This window comes from Pipra filicauda, unplaced genomic scaffold (assembly GCF_003945595.2).
Source record: "Pipra filicauda isolate LSUMZ 115617 unplaced genomic scaffold, ASM394559v2 scaffold581_size553298_pilon, whole genome shotgun sequence".
NCBI classification, from domain to species: domain Eukaryota; kingdom Metazoa; phylum Chordata; class Aves; order Passeriformes; family Pipridae; genus Pipra; species Pipra filicauda.
In genome coordinates, this window is record NW_024104733.1 from 38,964 (window position 1) to 55,012 (window position 16,049).

A 16,049-nucleotide genomic window follows, 5' to 3' on the forward strand; every position below is an offset into this window, starting at 1 on the left:
ATTTCTGCAAAGAAAAAAAAAAAAGAATAATAATAAAAAAAAGACCCTACATTACTGCACTCAGCTCCTTCTTTTGGTGCAGTGCCAGGGGTTAGGTTTTACCAGCAGCTCCTCTCCATGATCAAGAGAAACAGCTCCCAGCATTGATTTTTGAAAGCCTGGCAGGTATTTGATACCTTGTCCAACGCTCTCCCCCTTTAGCCCCCACGCTCCTTGAAAGAGAAACATCTGTTCCCTCGGGACTTTCACTCCATGTCATATGGCCACCGCTAAGTGCCTGTCCCCAGACACAGCCAGGGTCCTGTCGCTGATAAAAAGGAGAAGGGGGCTGGGAGCCCAGCTGGGGGCAGAGAGCCCTACTGACCACAGGGGATGGAGGGAGATGAAAGCCTTGTGTATTTTCCCAGGTGATTCCAATAGCATCTCAAAGCCCCGGCTTTCTCACTCTGGTTTTAGCCCCAAAACAAACAAACTGGTGCCAATTTGAATACGCCGAGGGCTGACTGATTTGAGCCTCTCGTTGTGTTTTCACAGTAAGCAGCTGACTGGAATTCAAAGGGGAAGGAAAAAGAAAATAATAATAGCAGATTGATAAGATTCCCCAACCCTTTCTGGTTAAAATCCCAGCCAGGCTTTGCAAAAAATGGGCCCAGAGAAGCCAGGGTTGTTCCAGCACAAGAATATCAAAGCTAAAAATGAGGGGAGCTCTCCCAGCAGGCATCAGTGAGATAGCAGCTTGCTTTCTCTTAACTCCTGCTGCACCAGATAAGGGCATATTTTGGGAACATTGAGACCCCTGAGGCTGAAGCATCATCCATCAACCCACCACAGCCAACAGCACTGCTTCCAGGGCTCTATCAAAAGCCTAAAGTGTTTTAAGTCAGCAAGATCTTCCCACCAGAGCACACTGGTCCCTGCAGATCCGTGTTGGTAATTCTTCTGATCGCTCAGCACGTGCTGGGTGTTTTCAGGCTTGCAGATACTGCTGGAAAAAAGGGCCATGGGAACACTCATTCTGCCATTCCCAGCTGTAGGTGGAGACCATGTTGGTGTGTGATTGATCCAGGAATCACAGAATCATGGAGTTGGTTGGGAAAGATCCCTAAGATCATCAAGTCCAACCACCACCATGGCATCACCGTGTTCACCACTAAACCATGTCCCCAGGTGCCACATCCACACATTTTTTGAACGCTTACAAGCACAGTGATTCCACCACTTCCCTGGATAGCCTGATCACCCTTTCAGTGAAGAAAGGAGTTGCTCCCCACACAGCCCCAGTCTTTTCCTACCGTGTAAAGTGAAATCCAGCAGCCTCCCTAACCTGCTACACAGCTCGAAGGTTCGTGTTGCTGTTTCAGACCTGAGGCTCACACTCTCAGAAACTTCTCTCCTGCTCCCCCACCATGCAGTTATGTGATCTGAGCAAAATAAAGGCTTCTCTGGCAAATCTTTCTTCCATCACAACCTTCGGGAGAAGGAGCCAAGAGGGATTAAGCAGGAGAGAAGGGGCCACATGCTGCCTGCCGGGTCTGCACACTGGGTGGGGTCGCTGGGTTTTGGGAGGCAGCAGTGCCCTGACACCTACGGGGTGCCTCCCTGATAGGAGAAGAGATAAACAGGGCCACCAGAGGCAGACATATAGACAGCAAAAGGACAAGGAGCTGCAGAGCAAAGAGACAAGCTGTCAGGCAGTTAACAAGGAGGTGAAGACTTGATGAACAAGAAGCAAAAGCCTGAGCCTGCGTGCTGATCGGAAATGCCTGGCAGGCAGGAGGCGAAGGGTGTTGGAGCAGGGACAGGCTGGCAAGACGAGGATATAATTAACAGGGTATCAGTTCCCTAATAAGAGCGTGCTGGGATAGCAGCACGCTGGCTCCTTGCTGACCTGCATAAGCTTGGTGGGCTCTTTGAAGCCGGCTGCCTGCCGGGTTTGGGACACACACACAGGCACCCGCCGCGCGTCCCACCCCGGCGGGGGCACACCGTGATGGGCGCGGAGCTGGGGGGATTTCCGAGCGCTGTGATTAGTCCCTGGAAATCCCTGCCTGTGTTTTGGCTGACGGCAGCCGCTCTGACACACTGTAAAGGAGTGACCCCGCTGGGCAACTGAGCTCTTACCATCTCCTGCCCTGGCTGCAAAGGGAATCAGCCTCGGCAGCGCGCCAGAGGCTGGGAATTTCTGCTTGTGTCCTTGCTAGTCGCTGTCTTCCCTCATCAGACCTAGTCTTGGCAGGGAGAGGGATTCAGTGCATATCTTACATCTTTGAATCCTGGAGCTACAGGAATCGGTAAGAGAAGCACATTGTTGGAAAGAAAATCAAAAATCCTGAACCAAATCTATCTCAGAAGTCCAAACCCAAAGGGGAGTAGAAGGGTTCCATATTAACCAAGAGTCTTGTGTGACTCTTAAGCTCACCTTCGCTTTTCTGGGATGCTGCAGGGCTGCAATCCCACCTCGGGACTGATACTGCATGTGTCCACACGGTCGTGCAGCCTCTAGTTATTCCGACCGTGGCTGCATCCAGCTCCACTGATTAAAAATCCGCATCTTGGAGGCATGAACTCTTCACAGAGATGGCTGAGGGTCACCCAGCTCTGCTATACTTAAGAAAGAAAGGCATTGAAACTGCCTCACATGCGGTGACCCGGCTGCCTCAGCTGAGTCCCCCATCACCTGCCCGCTGCAGGGTGCCTGGCCACGCAGCCCTGCTCAGGGAATGGATGTGGTTTAGAAGGAAAGCCTCATTTAGTAGGAAAAAAAAAGAAAAAAGAGAGGTTTTATCACCTGATGATCTCCGCAATCCACTAGCAAAAAAAGGCCGAAGTGAGCAGCTGGAAAGACGAAAGACGGTCTTTAAGAGAGTGCTAAGATATTTGTGAAACCACAGCCTGAGGGGGACGTGTCCCTTCATTGCAATTCATTGCCCATCAGGAACAGGGATATTTCTCCCCGCTCAGCACCAGTCAAGGGTGGAGATTTCTGACATGTCCTTACAAGGCAGCCTGTCCCCAGCCTGTCCCCCCATCAATCTGTGCAGAGGCAGTGGGGGACCAGGGGCACATGCCACCCACAGCAGAGCAGCCTGTTTTGGATCACGCCCTATTAAAAGATCAACACTACAACTCAGAAAACAATTAAAAAATGACAATGACGGATGAGTTCATTCTACTGGGTCTGGAAACGCTGCTTGCCCTTCCCAGGGCCAACCTCTGCCCTGGGGACCAGGCCTCCGGTTTGCAATTCGATTCCAAGGGGGAGCTCCCCTCCTGCCAGTGGGATCCTGTTGTGTTCCCTTGTACGCTTTATAAACCCTGCTTGGGGTTGCTAGCCTGTGTTTGGGAAACAGGCTTGGACTTTCAGCACAGGGCAGACATACTTGCTTTGACTTAAAGGGAACACAAATATGTCTGCAAATGTAGCCATCTAGGAAAGGATCCACTTTTGTTCCCTGAAAATTAGTATCCTCCAGCATCCAGTCTAATAGCAAGAGTTATTTTGCATTTTGAGTCAGCCCAGATCTAATCATTCACAACAAAATAATTCATCTCCCTTGCTCTGCCCAGTAAATACTCCCAATATGTCATTTTGGTGTCAAACTTCCCAGAGTCATTACCCTCCCCAGCATCAGACTCCACGGCGGCGACGTGCAGGGCAGCCTGAGCCAGAGACTCCTGCCACAGTCAGAAAAGGAGCATGTTTTACATTAGTCATATTAAGGGGAACAGTGTATTGCAAGGAATATTAAGTTAAAGGAAAGCAGCAAGAAGAAGGATTCTACCCTGGTTATACACAGAGGAACACAAGACCAGCCCTAGATTTAAAGGATGTGGAAGCACACTGTAATTTCCTCAGTCTGCTTATGCTCTCTAAAGTTACAGACACAGTTATGGCTGTTTCATAACTCCAGGGGCAGATGGCAAATTCACTCTTCTGTTATCTCCTCTGCATCTCTGGACAGTTGTGTTATGCCATAAAGTCCTTTATCCCATGACTCTGAAAAGGAAAAACTTCTGTGGTCCCACATTAGAGCCCAAATAAGCAGCACATCCTTGCTGAAGTAGTGTATGTTTGTGTGTGTGTGTGTGCATTGGTGTGTGTAGGTGTTACCTGACACACCTGCCAGCACAGCAGCCCAGGGCTGTGAGGTTTCTTGCCTATGGTACAGCACCAGTGCTGCAAACCTTGTGCTCAGACCCCAATAAATCAGCAAACCTGTCCTGCCTCCTCACCTGGGCAGACTCCAGCTGCATCACAGCCACTCACCTCCCCCGGGTATTCCCCCTCAATCCTTAAAGACCTTTCACAGGGAGGCACACATATTTTTTCCTCTCCTCCAGGCCTTTCCCACCTCCTGTCAGCCTAGAGTAGTTGGGAAAAATATGAGATTCCTCAGTCAGGATTTACTAATACCCACACAGAATGAAAAACCATGTGCACTTCTGCATCAGTGCCTTGCCACCTGGGATGGCTCAGCCACAGGCAACGCTCAGGGCTCGTGCAGCCTCTCCTGGTTTGTGAGGCCAGACTTCTCACAAAGCAAGCCAAACAGCTGGAAGTCCTTGAAACACCAGGTATAATGGGGAGAGAAAGATTTTCAGGGTGATGCAAAACTGAGCCTGTGGAATGAGTGGGGACACTCTCTGTATGAGAGGCACTGCTTACCATGTCAGGCGTGTGGGTTTACAGGTAAGAACTTCCATGCTCTGTCTCCAGGATCCGTGGTGCATAAGAACAGCTGGGAATAAAGTGGGCAGCACTTGGATCCTCCAAGGGCTTAGTTAGGGTGAGTGCTGCTGGCTCAGCAGCCTTGGGAGATACTGTTCTATGTCCAAGCACTCATAGTGATCACACACTCTTAGTGTCCCCTGCTTGAAAAGTGAAATGAATTCACAATAGCAGCTTAAATATACATGTTTTATTTGTGCAGAGGACAGGTGAAAGATGCAGTTACCATCTCTCAGGTGAAGGGTGGTGGCTGGGGAAGGCACAGCAATGCAGCAGCACCTGATCAGGTGGCTATTCCCTCAAAGCAGTATCTCCCCAGCAGATCCTGATGTTGCTGGAGCCATTCTGCCATCCTATACCTTTGTATGGACATTTTGCACCACATCTGTTTCACACTCGATGCCACTTAGTTCTCTGTTTAATTCAAGGTGGCTCTACAGAGCCTACATATGCCAACATCTAGGAAAGCCCTGCACGACCTCTGTGGGTTGCATATTCACGGAGTAGCAAAAGAACAGATTGACTCCTCTGGAGCTGAGGTGAACCCAGGGCTGCAGCAGCTGGATTGAAATAGTTAGGGAATTATGGACCCAGAAATGCTGGGCAAGGTTGTTTGGCTCTTTGTAAAGATAGAGGCAAGAAGAAAATTTCGGATCCTCCTCCAGATCCAGATTTTTCTGAAACTTGAGCGTGCTTAGATCTGAAGGTCTGGCTTGGCCTTTTCCCTGCTTGCTAACAGCATTCCATGTGAAATGTGCAGCGTGCCGGAGAGTGCTAATGCCTTGCAGACCTGGGTTGTGTCATTCCCCAGTGTTATTTATACAAAACTATTTAAAAACACAGGGTAAAACTTGCGGCAGTGTTTACGTGGAAGTTTCACTTTATCTAATTTTATCCACCTACAAGCTGCATGCCTTAAACTAGACACCCAGCTCAGAGATGACTGGAGTCTTCAGGGCTCCCTTGCAATCAAAGTGCAAAGACAAACTTCTCCAGCAGGTCATGTGCCTATCCTAACCTGGACACACATCCTGGAAAGAGAAAAATCACCTTCCAGCCATGTGTCCTTCTTCCTCAGCCACATAGTTAGCTCTGAGCAGTTGCTTCGGCTCAATGTTTGGCTGTTAGCTGGGCAGATTAGGTAGAATGGTTCGTGCTGATGTGACTAAAGAACCTGATTCCCGTTTTCAGTAGTGACTTAGGCAGCCCTAGCCAGGTTGTTGGAGCCATCAGGCACCTAAAAATACCGATAATGACTTGCAGGTTGTTACAGTAAGGGATGCCAGGCTGTTCAGCAGACTTTAGGTTCACTAGTCGCATTGCTGCCTGCTTACTTTCAAAGAAGTTTCTTCCCCCAGGTCCAAAGATCCTTGCACACAGCCTGCACACAGCTCCTCTTTCCAAGGCAGACCTGTTGGTCTAACTTCTCTAGGCAACTCAGGACACATCATCCCCCAGTTCTGGATTTTGAACACTACCATGATGCCAAGAGTAGGAGTGAAGGAAAAAAACCAGCAGATGCCAGTGAAGACCTCAATCCAATATTAGAAAGAATTTCTTCACTGGAAGGGTGGTCAAGCACTAGAACAGGCTGCCCAGGGAATGGTGGAATCACTTTCACTGAAGTGTGGTCAAGCACTGGAACAGGCAGCCCAGGGAATAGTGGAGTCACTGTCCCTGGAATTATTCAAAAAACATGTAGATGTGGTTCTTAGGGGACATGTTTTAGTAACGGACCTGACAGTTTTAGGTTAGTGGTTGTACTCAATAATCTTAGAGATCTTTTTCAACCTTAATGATTCTCTGATTGTCTTTTAGGTCACATCTTCCCTTCTCTGAATGCATCTGAGGAACCTCAGGCTTGGATGGACCCTGTCTGTAGATCTGTCTCCTCTTCTTCGTATCTGGTCCAGCAGAAGTGCAGGAGATACTTAGTGTTGTTCTAAGAAGAAGAAACTGGGCCAAATCCAAGCAAATAATGGGGAAATTTGACAACAAGCTTTCATGAAGTTCCTCGCCCTCCATGGGATGAACAGTGGTCCTCAGCACAAATGAGCCAGAAATGCAGTGGAGGCAGCAAACCAGGCAATCACTAGGTGCAACAGCTCCTAATACCTGGCCTCGTTAGCATCAAAGATCACAGGCTCTGAGGCAGATCATCTGCCTTTCCTTAGCTCTGGGATTATGCTGAGTGTGTCTTGTTAGATCTCTGTGCTGGCAGACAAACCCTCCTCAGTGCAGCAGCAGAAGTGTCCCCTCCATCTGTGCTGCTGCCTCACAAGCCAGAGCAGCCACATGAAATCCAAGGTAGGCTGACAGTAGTTTCCTCTGTCAGCAAAATCCCGAGGAGGAATTAAAAAAAAAAAAAGGAAAAAGAAAATAAGAAAGAAATCTGCAGGGGGAGCAAGCACAGCAACAAGCTGGATAATCATCTGCAATTGAAAGCAGAGAGGATATCTGCTTATTCCCCTGATTTACCCACTGCATCTCAGAGCTTTCCACTTTCCAACTCCCATCCCAATGCTCGGCAAGTAAATAAATACTCCCAGAAACGAGCTGCAAAAATTAGTCACTGCCAAACATTCTTGCTGTCTGTGGGCTCTCCTCAGTTACCCCAGCAAAGCTGAAATTATCTTTATTAAGATAATTGCTTCGCTGCAGACAATTTAGTCTGTTGTCTGCAATATGAAGAATGACCAGAGGAGCTGGATCTGCTCTGTGCCACATCCCTGTGCCAGGGTGGGAGCCCGAGGCGCTCACTGAATGCCAAGAGCGAGCCCTCCCTGCTGTGGGGCTGCCCAAAAAAAGGCTGACGACGTCCCTTCAGAGGCTGCTTTCAGCACTCCCCCGCTGCTCCCTCTCCACAGCCCTCCAGCCACGAAGGAAATATGAAGTGTGAAGTATTACAAACCAAAGAAAATCTCGCCTTAAAGGCAACGCACACAGAAAAAGAAACAAAAACAAAAACCGAGGGGCACAGCGAGGGAGAGGGCTTTGAAGGGCTGGTTAAGGCCAAACATTTCTACCTCTCCATTGGATCGGGGAGGGATGGAGCAGCCGGAAGGTCAGCCTTGAGTTGAGGAGAAACAGCCAGAGCTCTTCAGACATGAAACAAGGCTTGGCAAAACTTCGGGAAATAAAGATTTTTGTCAGACTTTGTAAACTATTTTTGTCACTGCTGTTGCTGGGCACTTGGAGACAAAATAATAGAGGCTGGGGGGAGAGAGATGGTTGTAATTTAACCCAGGGACCTATGTCCTCTCCGAGGTTCGGAGGAATGGATGACCTGCAGATATTGCTTGTTGGCTTGTACACTGTGTAACATACCATCCACTGCTTCCCATTTCCTCTCTGCCTTTTGTTTGTTTTCTTTAGACAGGCTCCCTAGGCTATGTTTTTGCTCTTTTTACCCTGTTTCAAAGATTTTCACTCAGTTGGATCTTTTCTCTCGGCTCTGAAGAGCTGTATTATACTGAGAAGGAGCCAAACATGAACAAACTGACTGCAGTATCTGAATCAAACTGGAAATCCTCCCATCTAGATGCTGCCTTCAGGTGTCTGCTCCTCAGACTTTGTGCTAGGCACTGGCTTATTCTGCATCCATTGAGGGCCAGAGCAGTTTATACCATCATTCTCGAACCCACTGCAGCCACAACAAGGCAAGGTGGTTTAAATCATACAAAGATCTTGTGTTTCACACGCCAGTGGGCCCTAAAGGAGGCAGGTACCAAGTGGCTGTGCTCAGAAAGAGTCTCGTGTCTTCTCCAACTGCTTCAGCTGATGCTGCACAAGGGCTGTGGGTGGTGACACTACTCAAAAAGGCATCTTGTTTCACACTTGTCATAGAATCATAGAGACTTCAAAGATCATCTCCTTCCAACCCCCCCACCACCACAGGCAGGGATACTTTCCACTAAACCAGGTTACTCAGAGCCCCTTCCAACCTGGCCTTCTACACACCCAGAGGCAGGGCAGCCACAGCTTCTCTGGGCAACATGTGCCAGTGCCTCACTGCCCTCACAGGGAAGAATTTCTTCCTAACATCCAGTCTAACCCTGCCTTCTGTCAGTTTGAAGCCATTCCCCCTTGTCCTATCACTCCACACCCTTGTCAAAAGTCCCTCTTCAGATCTCTTGTAGCCCCCCTCCCACTTGCAGATCAACAAGCTTTGTTCTTTTAGGAACAGGTGGGAATGGTTTCATCTGGTGGGATTTGTCTTTTTTTTTTGCCTTAATGCCTGAGGACACTGACTAGGAGTGGGCAGAACTGAACAGGGAGGCACTACATTCCTGCAGATCCTGGGTTAAAAATAGGGCAAATCAAGAGCTCTTGCTGACACGTGCATCTACTGCTTCCAGACCATCTCCTCTGCTGGCTCATCGCTCCCCACAGGAACTGCTCATCATTAAACAGAAATGAACAACTAGTCCCTTTTATTTCTTGGGCTTGGTTGTTTGGCTTTTTTTCTTTCTTTCTTTCTTTTTTAATCCATTGCACAAGCACAGTCTGGGGAACATTTTCTGCAGCTGCCTGTGTGTCACCCATCTATTTTCTCGGAGCACTGGAAACAATGGGCCCTGGTGTTTGCTGTCAGGGGTGCAGCTCTGCTCTGCCATCTGTTTGGGGCAGTGGGACAGTCACGCTCTCGTCCTCCCGCCTGGCACTCACACAGTGGCTCCGAAAATGGAGCCAGATGAGGCAGCCACAAGCATCTTGTGGTGAGCAAGGGGATGAGGGCTCCTTTCAAAACCCTTGCAGGCGAGAAGGTGACCCATGGGAACCACCTGCCTCTTGGGAAGCTGCAGTGGATGACTTGGTGTTGGCCAGGGCTCAGTGACTTGCAGCAGAGGTTGGTCTCCAAGGCTCAGATGGTAGACACAAGTGATTCATCAGGGAGCTAATAAAATAATCGATGCTGGGGATAACACCCTCAAGTAATTGATAACTGGGGTCCTGTAGGTAACAGCTGGGACTGACAGGTAATAATTGCCCAGCCAGGAGAAAATTGCTGCAGTGCAGATCACTGTCAAAGATGTCTGCTGCTCGTGATAGATATCACCAGTGTGTCTCTCTCCATCTCCTGCTTCACCAACAGGGTGTGAATCCACTCTATTGGAAACCCCCCGCCTGCTCCCCAGTTACATCTAGCGCAACTAGATAATTTTAGAGATTGGTCCCCAGCCACTGCCTACCCTGAGCTTTGCAAACAGAAGTAATGATCACTGCTCCCTGTTTTATTACAGGTCTGCTGAGCTCGGAGACCTCAAAATGCTGCCTTGCAAATATTAATTCATAATGCCTCACGTTTGCCTTTGGTGTCAAGAAAATGTTTGCAACAATTCTCAGCTAATCACAAAAACAGAGGCTGTTCCTCACCATTGTTCTCGTAAAAAAAAGTGCTCGGAAAAAAAGTTGGCTGGGTCATGTGCTCCATTCATTGCAAATGTAGTCTTTAATTTATTTTTAAAAAGCATAACCACTCACTCATATTTTTGTGCCCACTATAAATCAGCCCTGTTTGAAAACTTGACAAAAAACCATCACATTGGTTTAGCCTCTGGGTTTTTCTGTTGTTTATCCACAGGTCTAGATAAACCATCGACTGCAGTGGAGGTTAAACACAACAAACCAGAGCAAAGTCATTCACCTGTTTAAATTAATTTACCCATGAAATCTGTTTGTGGCTCCCACAGCTGCAGGGCACCCCTGCACAGTAACCTTCAGTCTGCACACTGCACCTGCCCCTATATCAAACACCTTGGGCAACCCCGACCCCAGCGATTTAACCCAAACCCAGAGGGCAAAGGGGTAATTTCACCTTCGGTTGAAACATCTGGAATGCATCAAGCTGCCAGCAGTCCCCTTGCACTCTTAGCCCAAAGTGCTGCATGTGATCATGTACTTAGGGCCCAGTTCAACAAAAGCACCTCTAGCCTGAGCCTAATTTTAACTTTGTGCCAAGTACTGTGCCAAGTTAGGGGTGGGTGCTTGTGAGCCCTGCTAATAGAAACCATGTGTGTGCAGAGGAGCCTGTGACTTGACTTTTCCAGCCCCTTGTCAATCATGTGTTTCCCTCTTTGCAAATTCCCCAGAGAAAAACCCAGCACCCAAAATACACATATCCCCCCACAGTCACTTATTTATGTTGCTGAGGTTCTAAACTGGTACTTGCTAAGTCTCCTTTGCAAGGGAGCTGGGTCAGGACTGTCAATATTATAATACAGCCTAATCAATTATCAGTTCTCCCCTTCACACCATCATTCCTCATCTAACAGCTCTGGCTTTTGGTGCTGAATACTAATGCCAGGGGCTCATCAGTATGCTGGAGGGCTGCATGTGCATCTCAGCCATGCACACTGATAGCACGAAATCCATAGAGGGCACAATGAAAATTCATACACAGCTCCTTAATACCATCAGCACACTTCAGAGCCTCTTACCCATCCCTGGCATTAAGAGCTGTCCCACGGACTTGGCCCTGCCACATTCATAGCCCCACAGACAAGTCTCCTTTCTGAAATGCAAGTGAGATGCCCAGGGAAAAAAAAAAAAAGTCTTTTCCAGTCTGGCTCTACCTTTCCCTTTTTTTATGCAAACCTTTCATTCACACAGCTTCTCCCGCTGTCTCACTGAAAGCATGACCTTGAGCAAAAATGCTTTGCTCCTCTTAAGGGACCCAGCAAGCTCCTGAGAGCACAGAGAGCCCTGCAGGGAACTGCAGGATCAGCAGCCCTTTGGGGGGTGGGATGGGATACAAATCAAGGCAGCAACCACCTGGTCTGAAGCACTGGGGTCCAACACTTGCACCTCCAAGAATGGCATTTGTCTGAATTTCATGTATTTATTACTGTACTTCCATTCCTTATGGCATTTCCCTGGCCAGAGAAAAGGGCTGAACTGTGGATGGGGCAGAATACCTGGAAGTGTCACCTCCACCCAGGAGCAGTGGGGCTGGTGGGGTCCTGCCCTCCACAGCGTTTCTGCATTTGCTCTATAGCACTAAGTACTGACAGAGCATCCCTGATGCAAACAGCAAGATAAGGTCTGCCAGATCCTGTCAGAGGGGTAGGTCATGACCACGTGGAGAAACTATCAAAACCTGCCCAGTCTTAACCAGTAAGCAATGAACCTGGCCTGGGGTGGAGAGGCAGCCTTGGGTCTGTAAGGAAGGACAACTGCAAGTCCCATCCTATTTCCTCTCAGGCAGATGCACCAGTCTTAACCCCTCCACCCCCTTGATTCATGTGCTCAAATGAGTCAGGACTCTCATAAAAATTATGCTAAAGAAATAACAGAGAGAGGAGCAAAACCTCATGGTCTCAGACACTGAGTAACCACAGAGGGATAGATGATCCCTGCCTCAAAGCACTTGTGGTATGGCTGGGTGAGACAGAAAAGCTATGATGGAAACAAAGAGGGAGAAGATGTACTTAAAATCACCCAGCAAGGTAGCAGCAGTGCCAAGAGCAGATAACAGCTCCCAACCCTGGGCTCAGCACCTTACTGACCTACATGTCACCTCTCACTTCAGGGGCATTCAGAAGAGAAAGCAAATGTAACGCAGAAATTAAACACATGAGGCTGGTTTGCCCTCTCCTTATTCCATCTCTCTGTACTAAGTGTCTGCTTCACTGTCAGGGCTCTCTCTTTTCATCCATATATACAATATACCCAGTGTTATCCCCTCTGACTCTGGAGTCACATGACCCAACCATGAAAAAATGGTTCTGATTCATTTACATTAAAGATGTGGATATTTTAAGGGACATAGAAGACCTTCTCTCGTGATTGTTAAATGTCCACAGTGAAGCACACAGAGCATAAGCCCCTGGGTCACGAAATGCAGCATTTTTTTCATTCTTATCTCCTTTCTCCAGCTTGCCAGAACACTGCAAGCCATCATATTGATATATAAGCAGCAAAATCTCCCTCCCAGAATTCAAAAAAAAAAAAAAAAGAATGGCCTTTAAACAACATTGGCCTTTGCCAGGGAAACACACAGCTACAACTGCAGGAAACACAACACAGGTTATTATAAATATTAAATACAGGCAGCCAAAGGGTAACAAGGAAATGCAGCCATGAGCATCATCTCAATAATTTGTGAAAAGATGTGTGGTGCCATAGGGAAGTGAACAGAGCTGGCACATGAATGCACAGATCTGAGTTTTCCAGGCAAGTAGAACTGAAATCAAACAGGATAGAGGAAACAGGTTTCCAGACTTCAGGCTCAGTTCCTCAATTAGGTCTCTGATGAAGCATTGCCTTTACTTTGAACCCACTCCTGGGGGAACCGGCATACAGCTGATATATCCCATGTGCAGACCACTCCCCAAGTGCTGGAAATGTCTATTTTACAAGTAAGGCAGATCAGAGGGAGAAAATTACAGTTTCAACCTCCCACTCCCATCCCTGCCAGCTCTGCCTCTCTCTCTCACTGTGTAAAGCTCTGCCCCCACTTTTCTTGGACTACACCTGAGCAAAGGCCTTGCCAAGTGCTCTCTGGGTCAAGGGATCACTCCCCCCAAACCCACAGGCACATCCCAGGGGCCTTGGAGAAAACAGGCATCCGGTCTTGAAAGTCAATGACAGGCACTAAAAAGGCCTTCAGGAGGGCTGTCCTGCTGACAGCAGAACCAGAGGCTGCGGGAGGCACAGCAAATCACAGCAGCAGAGGGACCTGTCCCTGGGCTGGGACATAAGGGAGCCTTGGGGACCCATTATTGAGACCTTTAATATAATATTCAAGCACAGAGCAATCCGTCATGTGCTCTGCCAGCCATCACACACCACAGCCTATCTTTGTAAATTAGTCTCTACTTCCCCTTCTGTAAGGGAAGAGGAGGAGGAGGAGGAGAGCCTCTAACCTATTCCCACATCTTGGAGAAGAAATCCGGTATTATTAGTATGGCCATCCATCATGCTGCCTGCTCTGTAAGAAATGTGCTCCTTTTAACGCAGAAATCAATCCTTTCCTATGGAAAGGAAACAAATGTAATCACTACTAAGTGTTGCTAGTCCTTCTTGGCTTTTGTATCTGGGAGTCCAAACATCTTGATATTCTTCGTGGATTTTCAGTGCTGACCAAAAGTTGAACTTGTTGCAAGTGAAATTTCTGGAGGAAACTGGGAGTGTCCCATCTGAAAGCTATAAAGAACTCCATGAAAAACAACAGAAAACACTCATATGTCTGCAACAGATGTATTTGTTGGATTAAGGAAGTTTTCCCTAAAGTTTCATTTTATGTCCCAAACTCAGGAAAGCATCCCAAATAGGGATATCACTCAAACAAATGATTAATTTTAAAGCAGACATGCCAAGCACACAATCCGTGGGCCAGATTCAACCTGCACAACACATTCACCATGAGCCATACGCCATATTCTCCAAAACTGTATTTTTATTCCATAAATTATTTTTCTTGCGTTCCTGGCTTCAAGGACCAGCAACCTGGTACAACCAGAGGCAGCAGGACCTGTCTGGCTCTGTGAGCAACCAGCGATGATTCTGAGGGGCAAATATCACACACCCCCTCCTTTCAGATGGGAGTCAAAAGTCATTCTTCCCATCCCACACAGTGAAACTGGGTCAGAACTCCCAATTATTGCTTTGTCCTCCCGCAGTTCCTCTGGATCTCAAAGCGGAATCTCACTCCTACCAACCTCTGCAGGCTCAAGAGTGTGTCCTGCTCGCTGTGAGCACCCAAGTCCTTGCACTGTGCCCCCAGGGGAACTTGGCTGCAAGTTCCCCGCATAGCTCAAATGTCTTTCCTGAATGAAGACCCAAAGGAAAAAAGAATTTAGAAGAATTTAACCAGCTATCTAAGAAGAGAAAGGAGGAATGCAGAGAATGAACCCACCAACATCAAAACCCAGGAAGCTGCCTTTTAGCCATGAGACTATCTCGCTGATAGACTAGATTTTTCTCACCCCAGCTGGGAGTAATGTTTTCTTTCCTTTTTTTTTTTTTTTTCCCATTTGCTGAATGTGTTCATTCTACAGAGGGCTTTTTTTTTTCTCTAAAAAAAAAAAAAAAAGACAACAGACATTCATGGCTCCCAGCTGTCAAAAGCCACAAAATGCCTGAGGCTGTCTGTCTTCTTGCAAATGCCGAAGCCATTTTCCTGTAGTGTATGTTCCCATTAATCAGCTTTCAGGCTGGTCTCAGTCTATATCATTGTCCATAAGCCAAGAGAGACGCTTTGGGGTCAGTAATGTAACGCAGCAGCGCCGAACCTACCACAGCACTGTCGGACAAAGATGTCTCAGCTGGGCTCTTCTTCCACGGGAGTCAGTGGGTTTTTATTTCAGTGTGGTCCAATTCAGAATCAGGAATAAAGGTAATATCTACAGATTGGACAACTGTTTCTTTGAACATCGTCACCAGAAAAAAGCAAAGCCTCAGACCCATAAAAATTAAATAGCTTTGGTGAGTGGACTAAACTCCATCTCCTCCAGAACCAATAAAATAGTGATTAATTTTCACTGAACTACCAGAGGTGGGACTGAGTGATGACTGATGGTGTCCCCTGAGCTCCTCTTGCTGAAGTCCTGAGAGCAAACAGGGTCCTGGGATGTGGATATGTGGGGGTTGCCAGGAGTGAGAACAGCATATTCACCATTTGCTGCTGAAAAAACATATCCATGTCTGGGGTTCTCACTTCAAAAAGAAAGTTGAAAAGATCTAAATGGTTCAGAGAAAAGCTCTAATAAAGGGGGAAAGCTGGTTTTGAGTGAGAGGTTAGAAAGTCAATCTGCTTGGCTAATGCAACAGAGAGTTCAAAGACGCCAGTGGTTGAGGCCCATAAATACTGCAAGAGACAGTTTCCACTATCGGAGCCTCTCCCAACCAGCAGAAACAGAATGATGCAAGTTGGGGCTGAAGAAATTCAAAGTATAAATCCAGAGCTACAGAAATTGAACTGTGGCAATCACGAAGAAGTGGAACGGTCTCACCGGCGTCGTGGCACGTCCGCGGGAAGCTCAAACGCTCGGCTCAGCCAGGGGCTGAGCAGAGGTGCTGCAGCTCTGGCACGTGCTGTGCCCGCAAAAACCTCTCATCTTACTCATGGCCACAGGGATGGAACAAGTTAAAACTGAGGCCAGCGAAGATCAAGCAGTGACGTGACCCATCACTCACTGCCAGCTCAGCAACATGGCCCACGGGCCCAACCCAACCAACGCGGGCTGGAGCAATTGGATGTAATTGCCCCTTCTTGACTTCTTACCTCCAGAGAAGCCACAAAAGGACCTCCCACGTCTCTGTCAGTGGCAGAGGACCTGGCCCTGACATCAGAGCCCAGCAGATAGCTCACAAGGCT